Here is a 9,168-nt window from a genome sequence, read left to right on the forward strand (position 1 = left end):
GAAGTAGATCAATTCCAAATTCAATCTCCCTGTTAGGAGGAACACCTGGAAGATCCTCGGGAAAGACCTCTGGAAATTCATTTACCGTTGGGACGGACTGGAGAGTTGGAGTCTGGGCATTTGAATCCTTGACTCGAACTAAGTGGTAGATATAACCCTTGGAAATCATTTTTCTGGCTTTTAGGTAAGAAATAAATCTACCCCTGGGTACTACTAAATTACCCTCCTATTTTATGACTAGCTCATTAGGAAAGTCGAATCTGACAACTTCAGTTCTACAACATACTGTGGCATAACATGAAGCTAACCAATCCATACCTATGATCACATCAAAGTCTACCATTTCTAATTTCGCTAGGTGAGATATGGTCCTGCGGTGATAGACTAAAACTGGGCAACCCCTATAAATACGTCTAGCTATGACTGATTCCCAACTGGGGTGGACACCTCAAAGGGTTCATACAATTTTTCTGGTTCAATACCAAACGTTTTAGCAACAAAAGGGGTTACTTAAGATAAGGTGGATCCTGGGTCAATAAGGGCATATACTTCAAAAGTGAAAACTGTGAGTGTACCTGTGACAACATCTACTCTAGCCTCTGTATCCTGACGACCTGGAAATGCATACAAATAGTTCTGACCACCGCCTATACTGCCGGACCTTGCCGTGCCACGCCACTGCTGGGCCTGATTGTAACGAAGAGCTGCTGAATTTATGGACTGCGTCACATTACCTCCGGTACCCTGTTTGGCTGATGGACAGTGCTTCTGAAAATGGCCCTTCTGACCACATCTAAAGCAGGCATCAGTACCCACATGACACTCACCTGAGTGTCTCTTGTTACACTTGCCGCATATCGGATGGGTATAAGTCGACTGACCCACACTAGCCTGAGAGTAAGAACTTGATGGCTTGAAATTCTGCTTCTTATCATTACGGAACTTGGGGACTGGGGCACTTGCTGTGGACGGAGCAGGTCCTGCAGACCTGTTCTTAAAGAATTTCCTGTTTCCGTTCCCGCTGAACTGTCCGGTAGACTTGACACTCTTGTTGAACTCCTTGTCTTTCTCTTTCTGCAAGGCTTCCTCCTCCTTTAGCCTTGCCTCATTACCCTGTACGAAAGCAACCATCTTGGATATGGTCATTCCCCCATTCTGTACAGCAATATTGGCCCCATCATACAAATGGTAATCAAGTCCTCCAACAAACCTCCTCACTCTTGCCCTCATATTTGGTACCATATGTGGAGCATGCTTAGCCAGACTGATAAATTCTAAATAATAGTCCTGAACTGACCTGCCATTCTGCTTAAGCTTCAGAAATTGCTCAGCCTTAGCCTCTCTGACTTCTATTGGAATGAAGTGGTCCAGGAATGTGCTTGTAAATTCATCCCATGTAGCGTCAGGTGCATCCTCACCTCGGGATAATTCCCAAGATTCATACCAAGTGTTAGCAATGCCCTGTAGCTGATGAGCTCCAAAAGTAGCTGCTTCAGTTTCCGTAACTTTCATAATCCTGAAGATCTTCTGGATAGCATCAATGTAGTCCTGAGGGTCTTCATCTTTCTTTGTTCCCGTAAAGACTGGGGGATTCATCCTGAGAAAGTCCTTAGTCTTAGAAGACTCTCCATTGCCTCCTGAACTTGGCCCAGATTCCTGACGTTGGGCCTGAGCTGCTACCAATTATGTGAGCATGTTGATAGCACTCCTAATATCCCCATCCGAATCACTAGGAGGTGTAACTGTAGGAGCAGTTGGGGCTGCTACCTGAGTCGGAACGGTCTCTTCGCGAGTTGCTTCTGCAGTAGCCCCTTGGCTGGTGGCTGTGGCCTTTCTGGTGTATTTTCTTTTCGCGGGAATTTTCTGAAAATATGTACACGCACAAATTAGAAAGGCATCCTAAACGTACTGCTCTAACTGCACGATCTAGAGTATGAAGGAAGTGAGACAAATCCTAAATGTCTTGGTTGTCAACTGTTTATATGTATGGGGCCCTCACACATATGAAAGTGACCCCACTGGACACAGTTTCATAGACTCCCTAAAGACACTTGAACCTAGGCTCTGATACCAAGCATTGTCACGCCCCGAACCATGGCCTGGGCGTAACACAGCACTTGGTGCCTGGCTGCATGTGACCGAGCGAACCATATGGCTTGCTGAATTATCATAAGGCATACATGAGAGGAAATATAACGTGAAGTGCATGATGAGCCTTTATAAAACATAGTAAGTCATAATATTAAACATAAGTACTTGGTTAAGTCATGAATGCGGACAATATCATAAATGAGCCAAACCGGCTAACCAACTCTGGAAGTCTAACATGACACTTGTCAACCTCTAACATGAGTCTGAAACACGTAACATAATTGCTGGGACAAGGCCCCTAGCATAGTGCAGATCCTAATGAGCAGAGGCGTCGTCCTGTAAATCCGTACCTGCATCGTGAAATGCAGGCCCCCGGGCAATAAAAGGGGACGTCAGCACATTGAATGTATTGGTATGTAAAGCAACTGAAAGAAATAACATGGGACATGCAATAACATGATAAGAACTGAAACTGAAAACCTGGACATGAACATGAGCATGAGCATGGATACATACATATATATATATATATATATATATATATATATATATATATATATATATATATATATATATATATATATATATATATATATATATATAAGTAAAACATGATAAGTAGGGAGAACATTTCATAAACCGACCATGTAGTATCACCACGTGGGTACGTGGAGTCTGGTACCTCGCCGGACCAGCAGAGCCCCTATACTTTGCCAGGGTATAAAGTGGTAACGTGCCTGATGGATCCATTCGGTGTAAAATTAAGGAATCGTCCTAACTGGGCGGAGCGATCCTTGTCCTACGGTGGTTACAGAGTTTCAGGCTATCTAAGCCTTCTCAGTAACTTGTGCAACTCCCAAAAACATGAACATGATATAATTGGCTAAGAAGCCCATGATTTTCGTGAATTAACTTGTACTAGACTTGTAATCATGATTTCACGAAATATCTTGTAAACATGCCTTCATGAAATAACTTGTGTTTAGCATGTATGTATCTTGTATCATGGCATGAAAGTAATTATATAATATAGTTGCATGAAAACTTGTAGACATGTAGGATATTCATGAAATAATCATTTTTAGTTAAAAACATGCATGCAAGAACCCATAGAATACAAGATATGGGTTTTCATGGATTACGTACTGATTCTCAATAATCATATGGAGTTATTAAGAACATAATGATAGAATAATAGCAATTCATACATAATATAATCATGAACCTAGGGTTGTTATGAGCATGGTGTAGAAACCCTAGTTTTCGTAAAGAATCATACTTTATGGATTAATAGGCGTGGGGAAGAACAATGATGTTCCCACACGTAGATAGCAACTCTACATACCTGGTAATGCTCCAAACTTGAATTAAAGATTTTAACTTTGAAGAAGATTTCCAAAATCTTGAATTCTTGAATCTTGAGATGGGTTTTCTTGAAAACCCTAATTTAGGAATGATGATTTCTTGTTTAGATTACAAGGATATGTATTAGAATTGACTTGGAATAATTAGAGTAGGCTTACCTTGGTGTTCTTGATGATGAAAAAGGGTAGGAGGTCGTTCTAGGGCTTGAAGGATTGAAAAATAATGATTGAACTGATATGGACGAATATATATTGTTCTGGAAAATTGAATTTTACGCCTAGCAAAATACTGGCCGTATTTTGAAATACGGTTCGTATTCCGTGTGGACTGCACTGCGTCTCTTCAGTATAATGGCCATAACTCTTTGTACAGATGTTCGTTTGACCCCCATAATATACCGTTAGTAAGGTATTTCAAAGCTCTACAACTTTCATCGAGGAAGTTTTCCCAAATTCCAAATACGTTTTGAAATACGGGCTGTATTTTGAAATATGGTCCGTATTTAACAATGTTACATCCAAACGCCAAATTCCATAATGCTCATAAATCTTTGGTACTAGTTTACGACTTGAAATATGGCCCGTATACTGAAATACGGTCACTGTTCATGGGCGTAAACCCCCATCTTACAATTGAATAGGGAAATTCCAATTTTCACATTCTTTATCTGATTTTCTAAGTCTAGGAGCATGGTCAAAGCTTAGGTTAAAGGTACGAGGTGTTACACCGATGCCTCCATTGCACTTTCACTAAAGCTATTCGTTTCGATCTCAACTTCCGAACCTGTTTGTCTAAAATGTCTATCGGCTCCTCCTCAAAAGTCAGATTCTGATCAAGAAACACTTAATCCCATCTAGTCACATAAGAACAATCCGAATGGTACTTCTTTAGCATCGAAACGTGTAAAACTGGGTGAACACCCGAAAGACCCAGAGGCAATGCTAATCATAAGCCACCTCACCAACACGCTGAATTATCTCAAATAGGCCAACAAACCTCGAACTTAACTTCCTTTTCTTCCCAAACCTCGACACACTCTTCATGGGAGAAACGTTCAACAGAAGTCGCTCCCCAACCATGAACTCTAAATCACAAACCTCCCAGTCGGCATAACTCTTCTATCTACTCTGAGCCGTGAGAAGTCTCTCCTGAATCAATTTCACTTTATCCAACGAATCCTATCAAAAGGATCAAACCAGCCAATTAGAGAACTACACCTGCTACCATACAATGCCCTAAATAGTGCCATCACAATGCTCGAATAGTTGCCATTACCGTAAGAAAACTCCGCCAAAGGTAGAAACTGATCCTAATGACCACCGAAATCAATCTCGCTGGCCCGCAACATACCTTCGAGAACCTGAATAGTCCTCTCGGATTATCCGTCAGTCTGAGGGTTAAAAGTTATACTAAGCTCAAATATAGTACCTAACTCCTTCTATATGGACCTCCAAAAAACACGATGTAAACAAAGCACCTCGGTCCGAAATGATAGAAATGGGCACCCTATGCAAATGAACTATCTCTTGAATGTAGATATTGGCCAACCTCGTTGAATTGTAAGTAGTCTGAATTGGAATGAAATGGTTAGATTTGGTCAATCTTTGTATGATGACCTAAATAGCATCAAACTTGCCCAAAGTGTGGAAATCCTACCACAAAATCTATAGCGATCCACTCCCACTTTCGCTCGGGTATGGGCATCGCCTGAATCATACCACCATGCTTCTGGGGCTCATACTTCGCTTACTGACAATTCAAACACCAAGACACAAACTCCACTATGTCCCCCTTCATGCAACACCACCAATAATGTTGAGTCAAATCACGATAAATCATTGTATCCCCTGGATGAATTGAATACTTCAAACAATAAGCCTTTGCCATGATCAACCTAGTCAAATCCCCCACTCTCGAGACACAAATATGACTCTTGATCCCCATCACCAACAAGAATAGCTTTCTTAGCCTCACTTTGCCCCGAATTTTGTACAACTTCACCTCCTTAAACTGCTGAGATTGAATCTGCTCCAATAAGGAAGATTGTGCTTCCACACAAGCTAAAACCCTACCAAGCTCCTAAATATCAAGTCTCACAAAATGATTAGCCAAAGACTGAACATCCATAGCCAAAGGACGCTCTCCCACATGCAACAATGCCAGGCTACCTATGCTCACTGTTTTCTTACTCAAGGCATCCGTTACCACATTGGCCTTGCTCGAAAGATACAGAATGGTCATGTCATAGTCCTTGAGCATCTCCAACCACCTCACAATGTACCCCATAGAGATATTGTCTCAAAATCATCAAAGCGAACACTGCCGCCACCAACTCCAAGTCATGAGAGGAGTATTTTCTTATATGCCTTCAACTGCCTCGAAGCGTAAGCTATAACTTTCCCTTTCTGCATCAATATACAACCAAGACCTACTCTAGAAGCATCATAATAGACCGTAAAGCTCTCTACCTCGATAGGTAAGGTCAAAATCAGGCGGTCGTCCACAAAGTCTTAAGCTTTCGAAAACTCGCCTCACACTTATCAGACCAATGAAAAGCCATTTCCTTCTGAGTCAATTTTGTCAACGGGGCCGCAATGGACGAGAATCCCTCCACAAAATAATGATAGTAACCTACGAGGGCCACTAAGCTTCGAACCTTGGTGATCGAAGCAGGTCTAATCCATTCCCGAACCACCTTGTTGTTCTTGGGATCTACAATAATAACATCCTTAGTCACCACATGCCCCAATAATGCCACTGAACTAAGCCAAAACTCACACTTTGAGAACTTAGCATAAGGCTTTTTCTCCTTCAAAACCCCAAGCATGATCCTCAAATGTTTCTTCTGGTCCTCCCTACATCGAGAGTATATCAAGATGTAATCGATGAAAACAATCACAAAAGAATTAAAATAAGGCTAAATACTCCATTCATCAACTTCATAAAAGTTGTGGGAGCATTAGTCAACCCAAAAGACATCAGCAAGAACTCATAATGCCCATAACGCATCCGTAAAGGTATCTTAGGGACATCCTCAGCCCTAATCCTCAACTGGTGATAGCCGAATCACAAATTAATCTTGGAAAAGACAGAAGCACCCTGAAGCTGGTCAAACAAGTTATCAATGCAAGGAATAGGATACTTGTTCTTCATAGTCACCTCGTTCAACTACCTATAATCAATGCATATTCTCATAGACCCATCTTTCTTCTATACGAATAACATGGGAGTACCCTATGGCGAAATACTAAGCCAAATGAACCCTTTGCTCAACAAGTCTTGCAACAATTCCTTCAATTCGTTCAGCTCGGCCGGTGCCATCCTATATGGCGGGATAGAAATGGGCTAAGTGTCCGGCTCCAAATCGATGCAAAAGTCAATATCATAATCAGGTGGAATACCCGGAAGGTCTGTAGGGAACCTCTGAAAACTCTTGTACTACTGGAACTGACTCTAACACATGAGTCTCTGCACGGGTGTCTCGAATATAGGAAAAATAAGCAAGACAACCATCATTTGAGGCTTAAGAAATGAAACCACCTACTTAGGCTACTAACTAAGAGTACCCTTCCACTGTAAGTGAGGAATACCTATCATGGATAAAGTAACCATCTTGGCAAGATAATCCAAGATCGCGTAATACGGAGATAACCAATCCATCCCAAGAATAGCGTCCATATCTAAGACTTTCAAGTCTACCTGGGTATCGTACCCCATCAAAGTAACTGTGCAACATCTATATACCTGGTCTACCACTACAAAATCCCTGATAGGAGTAGAAATATGAATGGCAAAATCAAGGGAATCACACATCAAACTCAAGGCAAAGTAGGCAAACACATACGAATAGGTAGAGCTTGGATCAAATAACACCGAAGTGTAATGATGACAAACCGAAAGTATACATGTGATAAATGCATCAGAGACCTCTGCCTCAGGTCTTCCTGAAAAGGTATAGCAATGAGCACGATCAACCAAAGTCTGAGTACCACCGTGGCTACTACCTCGGTCGGGCTGAGTACCTCCCCTAGCTGTTTGGGAACCACCTCTACTACCCTGAGCACCACCTTTAGCCGGCTGTACAGCTATCCTAAACACGAAAGTGTGGGAACTCTTATGCTGACCATCGCGCCTAAGTATAGGGAAATCCCTCTTAAAATGCCCACGGTCTCTACGCTTAAAACAACCCTGGGAACCATGGCATGTTTAGAAGAAGAACTAGCACCCAAATTTCCACCACAACCAGATGTCACATAAGAATTCTAAGACAACTGCATTATGCCATAAGTACATGATGACTGACCCCTCTCAAAGACTGGCATAGCTACAGCAACTAGTCCTAGCTATTTCATGGTGATGACCCCCCACCAAAGTTTCCTCTACCCTCAGATGAGGTACCCACATGTGTTCTGAAAGGGGCCCTCTTGAACACCCTTTCCTTATAATCGCATGTCTAATGAACTCATCTTCTCGAACTGTATCAACAATCTGCTAAAAGGAAGACCCTGTGGCAGCCATCTGCGCTGCAATCAAGGGAAGGGGGAAAATTAATCCATTGGTGAACCTCCTCACTCTCTTAGGCTCATCAAGAAGAATCATCAAAATATGGCTAGATAAGGCGTAGAACTGGGTCTCATACTTTGTCACAGTCTGTAACACCTCTTACCTTTAAACTAGGATATATTCATGATTTGAGACTTAGAGGACCAAATAGGAAGTGTGGGGAATAAATTCGTCTCAGTTCAGCAAAATCCCATTTATACGACTAGTTATACGGACCATATATTATTATATGAACCGTATAACCAATTCGTGTAACACAGGTGGAGATTTTAAGTTTCTGCTAAGGTTGTGGAAAAAACTTCGATGTGGACCGTATAATGTTATATGGACCGTATAATAATATACGAACCGTATTTAAGTCCGTGTAACTCATTTGAGAAATTCCAGTTTCTGTAATTTTAATCACTATCAAATACGGTCGAATTATACGGACAGTATAGTATTATACCGACCGTATAAGTTAACCGTATAATTTTTCGATGCAGTTAAGTATAAATACGTCATGCTCAGTTCTTATTCCACTTTTCACATTCCCCAAGCCCTAGAACGAACATATATTTCTCCCAACAATCTAAAACATTAAGGTAAGTCAATCCAAGCCCTTCCAAATCAATTCTAACATGTGTTCTCATAATCTAAGAATGAAATCATTGTTATTAACATAGGGTTTTCAAGAAAACCCGTTTAAAAGACCCAAGACTTAAACGTTGGAATTCTTCCTCCAAAATCAAATTATTGTTACAAGTTTGGAGCATTACCAGGTATGTAGAGTTTCTATCCACATGTGGGAACATCTTTTTTCTTCCCCACGCTACTTTCTTCCATGATTACATACAAATTCTCCAAGAACTAGGGATTTAGCCATGTTCATGATAACCCTAGGTCCATGTACTATATTATATTAAGCTTTATGATATGGTCTCGTTGTTCTATTCTTGATATTTCTTTTTGATTATTAAGAATTTGTCCGTAATCCATGAAAACCCATATCTTGTATTCCATGGGTTCTTGCATGCATGTATTTAAATAAAAATGCTTATTTCGTGAATGTCCTACATGTCTACAAGTTTTCATGCAATTACATCACCTAATTACTTTCATGCCATGATACAAGATATACACATGCTAAATACAATTCATGCTTCATGA

The sequence above is a fragment of the Lycium barbarum genome, chromosome 11 (assembly GCF_019175385.1).
Source record: "Lycium barbarum isolate Lr01 chromosome 11, ASM1917538v2, whole genome shotgun sequence".
NCBI classification, from domain to species: Eukaryota; Viridiplantae; Streptophyta; class Magnoliopsida; order Solanales; family Solanaceae; genus Lycium; species Lycium barbarum.